The 8,015-nt window shown below is 52.2% G+C and overlaps 1 long non-coding RNA gene across 1 annotated transcript in view; it reads left to right on the plus strand.

The window, feature by feature from the left end:
• Window positions 1-2,389: 2,389 nt before the first annotated feature.
• LOC101933729 (uncharacterized) overlaps window positions 2,390-8,015 on the plus strand; it is a 127,977-nt gene continuing 122,351 nt past the window's right edge. Inside the window, exons 1-2 of the long non-coding RNA XR_010594868.1 lie at window positions 2,390-2,620; window positions 4,424-7,567. This is a non-coding gene — a long non-coding RNA (uncharacterized LOC101933729). The remainder of the gene's footprint in view (window positions 2,621-4,423; window positions 7,568-8,015) is intronic.

An 8,015-nucleotide genomic window follows, 5' to 3' on the forward strand; every position in this document is an offset into this window, starting at 1 on the left:
CCATGCTGACCAGCTATGCAGCTCCCTCCCCCCACCTCTCTCAATGCACTTCAGGCCTGACCTGCAGCACCCCCTGCTAGGCCCGGCAGGAGCCCCCTCCCCCACTCAGATCTGGCAATGCCCTGCAGGCCTGAACTCCAGCCCCCTGACAGGCCAGACCTGGAGCCTTCTCCGTTTGGCCTTCTTTTCTTTTCTTTTCTTTTCTTGTCTTTTCTTTTCTTTTCTTTTCACATAAAATCAACTTCATAAAACAGGCACTTGATCTTTGGCCACTAAAAATATGGAAATTTCTCTGTGAAAATGGTGCATTTCTACCTTGGTCAAACTCAACCCTGCCGTGTTCACTAGTATGCACCACCCTGGGCCTCCGCGGCCTGTTTCCAATCAGCATTTAGAAGTTTGGCTGCTGCTCCAAACTTCACAGCTCTGTAAAACGGAGCTGGAAATACCACCCTGCCTCCATGGGACATCGATCCTCCCGCCCTGAGCTTCCCATCATGGCCTGGAGCACAAATAAACAATGGAAGAAAGTTTGAACCAAACTTTGCCAAACCACAGCAAATATTTGGCTCGGGTTTGGTAACGTGTTGGATGAAGATTTAGGACAAAGCTTATCCTTATAGCCTGGTGCCCTATCTCCTGCGTCCATAAAATAAGGAGGGTCGGCAGATTGTCGGGTTAATTCACAGGCTTTAAGGTCTGCCCACAAGTCAAAGCTTTGGAAGGTGGTGGTTGGCTTGGCAGAATTCCTTGTTAGCGCTCTGCTGGAGGGAGTTGCGCCGACCAGCCAGAACAGCCGCCGTCTCCTGCAAAACTAGATTTTAACCACCCCCCCCCCCCCCCCCCCCGTGTCGGCCATTTCTCTCCTACAATCTGCTGGGTGACTCATGAATAGATTATTGGGAACGGTCCCTTGAGATTAAAACACAGAAGGAGGATTAATCCTGGGAAGACTTTGTGGAGTTTAATACAAACCCAGAGATTGACATAAATCCTTAGACCGGATTTGGCAGAAGCCGAGAGCTCTGCTGACATCTCGGATGGTCGGGAGCCCAGAGCAATCCAGACTGGGGCCAGATCCTCAGCTGGTGTCAATCAGCATCATACCGAGCTATCCTCATCCGGAACTGACCCATATCCCGTGGCTAGAGGGACCCCAGAGTTGAGCCCAGTGCATCACTTCACTCATTACCCAGGGCATCCGGACCCAGCAGAATGACAACATTCCTAGGATTTTCAGACCTGCATACCACAGGCCAGAGAACTCCAGCCAGAGACTCTTGAACCTCAGAATTATATTGTGGTAGCACCTGGACACCACAGCCCTGCAGCGCTAGGTGCTGTACAAACATAGAGCAGCTACAGTCCCCACCCTACCCCAAAACACTCTATAAATCTGCAGACAACAGGCGGATGCAACAGACAGGCAGGGGGCTCGAGCGCACAGTAGCCAAGATCTTATCCTGAGCAGCGGGGGCTGTTAAAACTGCAGAATTGCAAAACCATCTTGAAATCAGAAGATGAAATTCCCCGGGAGATTCAGATTTTATCAGTTATCTTACTTTTGGTCTCTGGGAGAAAGAAAGAGCCCCAAGATGTCCAGCAGATTCCCATCAAGATGCCTTGGCATGTGGTGACCGTTGGTTGGAAATCTATTTTGGTTTTTTTGGGGGAAAAAATTAATTAAAATTGAAAAGGCAAAAAAGTATTCCTTATTTTTTGCAAAATGTGGATTTTCATTGAAAAACACGCTCCCCCTGCATAGTGTGTGTGTGTGTGGGGGGGGTATTGGATGGGGGGGTTGGAAGAAAAAACCCATTTTGTTCAAAAGTTATCATCTTTCATTACAAAAAGTCAATGCCATGTTTTGATGGGCTCTAATCGGTGCTCTGGTGTAACTAACTAGCACAGGATGTAGCAAACTGCTGGCGCATCAGGAACGGATGCTGCTGTACATGGGTGATGGGTATCAAACCCCAAACATGGTGCACAGCCCAGACTGGGTGGATTGTCCCTCCCCCCACTGAGGTTTGTTTGGGTAGCTCTTCACGGCAGAGTTTACCTGGCTTCGGGCACTGGGATAGATGCCCAGGTTAACCAGGCTGGCTATAAGCAGCCACATTCAGAGCTGCATGCAGGTCATACCCATGTAGCCATGCCCACGCCGGCCCTGCAATAACCTTCATAGATTCCAAGGCCATGGCGATGGTCTAGTCTGACCTCCCTGATCATGCGCCAGGATTTCTGGGGGCATATCCCATGGTTCTTAGTGTGATGTCAAGGCACCACCCGCGGGAGCTCTGATTGGAGGATCACCCGGCTCCGCTGATTGGTCCAATTACGCTATTTAAGCCAGGAGGCGGAACAGGAAGCTTGTCCAAGCAACAAGGTGGTTTCCCTTGTGGCTGCAACGGACCCTGCTTACATCTGCCTCCAACCCGGTTCCCACCTTGTTCCTGATCCGTGCTGGGTCCTTGCCTCACCTCCAATCTTCTGTGACCAGCCCTGGCTCTGACCCTGACGCTGGCTTGACCCTTGGCTCTGGCATTTGGTATCTGACCTCGGTGCTGACCCTCAGCTTTGATTCCTGATTCTGACTCTGGCTTGACCTCTGGCTCTGGTAACTGGCTGTTGACTCTGGTGCTGACCCTTGGCCTTTGTTCCCCAACCTGGACACCTGCTCTGCCCACTAGACATGATTCCTGCTCTGCCCACTAGGCCAGACCGCCAATGTCCCGCTCCATGACGCTTAGGCCTTCACTAAGGCAAGCCATTCTAGGAGTTGTTCTGCAGCGTATTGTGGGAGGACTTGTCTGTTCTAACCAAGCTCTGGTGCTGAAGGGTTCTTAGCCTGCCAACACAGCAAACATCCAGTCTGACACTGCATGCCCCTCACTCTGTCCCTTCCGGACGGTGCCAAGGCAGGGCTCCAGGGGAGGCGAGGCAGCCGCCTGGTGCACTGGGCTGGGGAGATCACGGGGTGACCTGCAGGAGACGATGGAGGGCTGGGGCTCCGGAACGGAGCTGGAGGTGGAATGGGGAGCTGGGAAGGCTCTCACACCTGATGCCAGGGGATGTGGCGTCGTTTTGGAGGGGCTGGGGGGAGTGAGATGAGGAAACGGGGATCCGGAGCAGTAGCCAGGGCAGGCCCCAGGTTTGGGAGAGAATAAACACGGCTAAAGTGCAGCTGGCAACCAAGCCACCATCTCCATGGCAACTCGCTCAGATGTCTCCAGACAGGAGTCGCAGCCAGTGCGCTCCAGCCCGAGTGGGCGTGAGGGCGCTGAGGTTGGGGAGAGGGGCACATGGGACAAGAGCCCCAGCCCCCCCCCCCCCCCGGGAGAAAAGGCAGGGTCTTGATTCATTACAATCCTACCCCCTTCCCCAGCTCGGCACCCCTTGGAGGAGACAGGCCTTCCTTCCCACCTGGAATGGGGATAACAGAGCAGGGGCTTGCCAGGACAAAAGCAAGAAAGCTGGTGAGGGGCTCCGATGTTATGGTGATTGGGGGCCAGACAAGGACCTGAGAGATTGGCCACCAGAGGCCTCCTGTGCATTCCTTCACCACGTGTCAACCAGGCCCTGGCACCCTTGCTGTGTGGGGTTAGCACAATCCAGGGCTGCAAAATGTCCCTGCGTGAAGGGGCCTTCATGGCTCGAGATGAGGCAGATTCTGCTTTTTCCATCTCGTAGTCAAAGGCAGTAGTCTGGGGGGAGGGGAAGGGCTGGGGCCGAGGGGGGGGAGGGGGGGCTTAGCCCATTGCTAATGTAGTTCTAATCACAGAGTTTTTTTTTTTTAAATAAGGAGCAGCAACGGCTAGTGGAGCGGGAGCCCCCGCAAAGCGTCAGGGCTGCCCTTGGGAAGCTCCTCGCCAGCCAGCCAGCCAGGGACGTATGGCTGCTAACAGCCAGCTGAGAAAGCCAGGGAATGGGGGGAAGAATAAGGCGGGGGACGGGGTGAATTGTGAGACACTGATTGAATAGCAATGACTGCATGATTTATGGTTTGCATTATTGCATGGCTCATTTGAATATATGCTAATCAGGCTTTTCTCCTCGTTTTGTTTGTAAGATTTAAATTTGCTATGGCAACCTACTGGCATGGAATGAATGCCAGGAAATGTCAGAATGAGGTTAAGGCAGAGGGTAGCGGCCTGTGTGTGGCGGGGGAGATCCTTCCAGCCCAGACAAGGGGGCAGGACTCGTGGCTTGAGAATATAAAACACAAAGTGTTGGGTGTTCCCGCCAGCAGCAGGGTCTCCCCAGAAAGCAATGCAAGGGGCATGGCTCCTCCTGGGTTTCTGTAGGTAAATTAACATTCGGCTGTGTGAAACAGCCCCTACCTCTACAATGATGTGTAATGGGGGGGGGGGGGAGAGGTGCTGGGCTGTGCTGCTAAACCCAGGAAAACTTCCCATTCCAGGTCCAGGTGATGATGGTCAGAGACTGTTGGAGGCGTCTGGATCCTGCAAGTTGCCCATTTCCCCAGGAAGTTCATTGGCTGCTGGCTCCCACCATGTTTGAACTGAATTTCAGGCCACCTTCCCTTCCAGGCCGGGTTTGCCCAAACGCTGGGAAACCGAAGGCAGTCGCTTTCTCGGGGGCAGGGGCTTGTCTCCACGCAGGATCAGGAAGGGCCCCGATCCGATTCCCGTTTGACATCTACCACAACGCTGTCATTCAGGGGCACTGGAACAATGTGTTTGGGGGGGAGGGGTGCTGGGAGCATGTCAACTGTAAACCTGGCATATGATGGAAACCACTTCTAACCAGGGGGTGCGGCAGGCCCCCCAGCACCCCTAGTTCCAGCCCCTGTGCTACCATTGTCTCGTATGGGCTCAGGCTGTGGGCCCCATCGGGCCCCTGGTGAAGTGGCTAGGGAATCTGTGGGCCTGCGTCTGTGGAAGTCAACGGCGTGAGGTGGGTTTAAAGAGGCGGGAGGGGAATCGGGCCCCGTGGCCGGGTTGCCCAAGAAAGAGGCTGTGGGTTGAGCACCCTCCTCACATTATCCCATCGCTTCCAGCTGAAAGGCGCGGCCTCCCGGGACAGGTGCCAGACGGCCCACGCTCCTGGGCTGGGGCGTTGGCCTGGGATGTTGGGTTGCAGGAGGCAGCCTGTGATTAGGGAGGTGGCCAACTGCTCTGGGGAGAGGGGGGCCGCAAGAGAGCCAGGGTCTGTGTTCCCGCAGCAAAGCCCTGTCCGTCTGCTGTGCCTACGGGGGGCAAAGGGGTCTTGCATCTCATGGAGGAAACTGTGCTGTTTGCGTAACCAACTCGCGCACGAACCCCTCCCAGAACCCCGACCTTCCCTGCCTCCCAGTCACCACCCCAGACCGGCGGCCAGATAGCGAGGCTGTCCGTCTGCACCAAGCTATTTCTCAGCGGGGTTTTGTGCTAGGATGGGGGATGGACGGACACACACCCTCACACTTCCCCCTGCCAAAGTCACACAATAGTGTCTGTGTGTCCGATATAGCTTCTCCCCGCACGGTTGGTTGGGGAGGCGGGCGGGGGGGGGGAACCATCCGTTCTCAGAACAGGTAGCAGCTTTGTGGGGGTGAATGAAACATTCAAGGCGTCACTGATGGACCTTTCTCAGAGGAAAGCCATGGGAAAGGCTAGCACATTGTGTGTGTGTGTGTGGGGGGGGGGGTTACAGCTACACTTTCTTCTGCCCCCCAAACAATCCAGCTCTGGCTGCAGAGGGTGAGAAGTGCGGACAAATCAATCAGTCGCTCAGCGATCAGAAAGGGAATTTTAAAATGAATTATTGTCCCCTCCCCCCAATAAAATTCCTAATGCATCAGCTGATATCAGGAGAAACCCCCTTTCTCGGACACTCCAGAGCAGGGATCTTCATACAAGAAAAACATAAAAGACAGAAAATCAACCACAGAAAAAATATTCTTAAGGGAGCAAAATGTTAAAATGCTGGGGCAAGGCTTTCTGAGTTCGAGAAAGGGCCCAGCCACAGACAAACTGCCCCCTCCTTTAAACAATAACCACGAGTTATGCAAAGTGATTAACAATCCCTTCTTCTTCCCCTCGCCCCGCAGCCCCATTGTCATGTGAGTGGCGTTTGCCCTTGCCAGCCTTGGGGGAGAGATTGGACCTGGCTGGCACCTGTTCCAAAGAGCAGGACACCTGTGGGAGGAGGGAGGGGACCGATTCAGCCGGTGTGAATTGTCCTGGCTCCCTTGCAAACCCTGATTCTATTGAATGGGTCGTAGCTGGATCTGCCTGGGAATGAACTTCTGGTTGTCTTTATGCCACTACATTTGGTGTTTGTTTGGGAAGAAATAGAAAGGTCAAGTGATTCCCGCAGAGCCTTCCAGGTTAATATAAATCCCCAGGAAAATGCTAAGTGCAGGTGGGGATACTGGGACAGGGAGATGTGGGGATTTCAAGGAATTGTCTCATTTTCTGTGTCTCTTGTTAATTTCCGAATTAATTTGGACAGCAGACTAATCTGATTGTCAGAGCTGTCTTCCTCGAGCTGGCCTGGCCCTGCTCTTTCTAAATGCAGCTTTAGAAATGAATTAGAATTGATATTCCCCATGCAAGTATTTTAAAAGACTAAATAAAGACCCCCCCTTTAAAAAGTTTCATCCCAAAACGACGTTTTAGCTGCCCAGTAAAACCATTTCCAAAATCTTTCCCCCTTTTTTTGTTTTATTTTCTGAAGCAAGGACAGTAAACAAGTCCATTTCCCCTAGATACAATCGATATAATAACAGGGCTTCAAATAACAAATTGCTTAAGGAAAATCCCTTTCATAAAGAATATTCCAAATTAGCCATTCACTAGGAACTTTGACTTGTAGCTGAACACACACCGCTACCCCTCCGCCTTGGATTTTAGCGACAACTGGGATGCAGTAGTTTGATTTAAAAACACAAGCCGGTTTTGCTCACAGACACCTGCATTCGGAGATAAAGGGGAATAATCTGCAAAACAATTTTCAGGTGGGGTTTTATCGAGCGTCCCAGGAGATGAAATGGACAAACGGGCTGGTTGTTTTTTCTCTCCCAATAAATAAATGCAAACCTTACAAGCCAGGCGGTGGGGGCATAGAAATAGACGTGATCGTGTTTAAACGGAGGCTGCGTTAACTCGGAGCTGTGTCCTGCGACTCCCTGGATTTGAGGCGCTGCCTCTGGGTCCAAGCCTAGAGCCGTCAGGAAGGGGAGGAGGGCTGTGAATTTTGTACCTTTAAATTTGTAGAGGAAATAAAGGCTCCTGCCTCGGACACAGCATGTGGAGAGGATTTGAAAATCCAGCCGAGCCGAGCTGGGCCTCCGGGATGAAATGGTGCCTGTCCTTAAATGTCCGCCTGGCACAGTTCACTCCTCTGTTGGGTCGAGCTCTCCCTCCTCCAGGGGCAGCCCTTCTCCGCTGGGGGCTTGGCTGCGATCTGAGCTTGTTACTGTGCACCCCTGGGAGGGGGTGTCCCCCCTCATTGGCATCAACTTCAGTCTGTCTGTAACTAGGACACAGAGCAAGGGCCACTCGCGCGTCTTCTGGGAAGCCAGACACATCTGCTGGTGGGCTCTGCGAGCAGCGCCGGTGTAAGTACATTTCTGCGGCGTTGGCGTCTCGGTTAAGGAAATAATAAGAATTAATAACAATAAGGAAAACTCGTGTGTGTTTTTTAAAAAAGTGACGTGCGCGGCCAAGGTTTACTCCAGGAAAAAAAAAAGTCTTCTTCTCCCTTATGTTCAGAAGGGCTTGGAAAGTCCTAGGCTCAGGGAACAAATCGCTCAACCACCCAGGTTTTCTGATTATTTTCTTTTAAAAAGGATCTTGTGATTTGGGACGGAGCAACAAAGTAAAACTTAATAATGCAATTAGCATTTCATCGTCTTTAAAGCCATTTTCTTCGGATATTTGCTACCCACAAAACTTGGCATTACTTTGCTTACTGCATGCTCTTTTATACTAGCTATCTATCCCCATCCATCCCATCTATCTATCTATCTATCTATCTATCTATCTATCTATCTATACACACCCATC

The sequence above is a fragment of the Chrysemys picta genome, chromosome 25 (genome assembly GCF_011386835.1).
Source record: "Chrysemys picta bellii isolate R12L10 chromosome 25, ASM1138683v2, whole genome shotgun sequence".
Lineage (NCBI taxonomy): Eukaryota > Metazoa > Chordata > Testudines > Emydidae > Chrysemys > Chrysemys picta.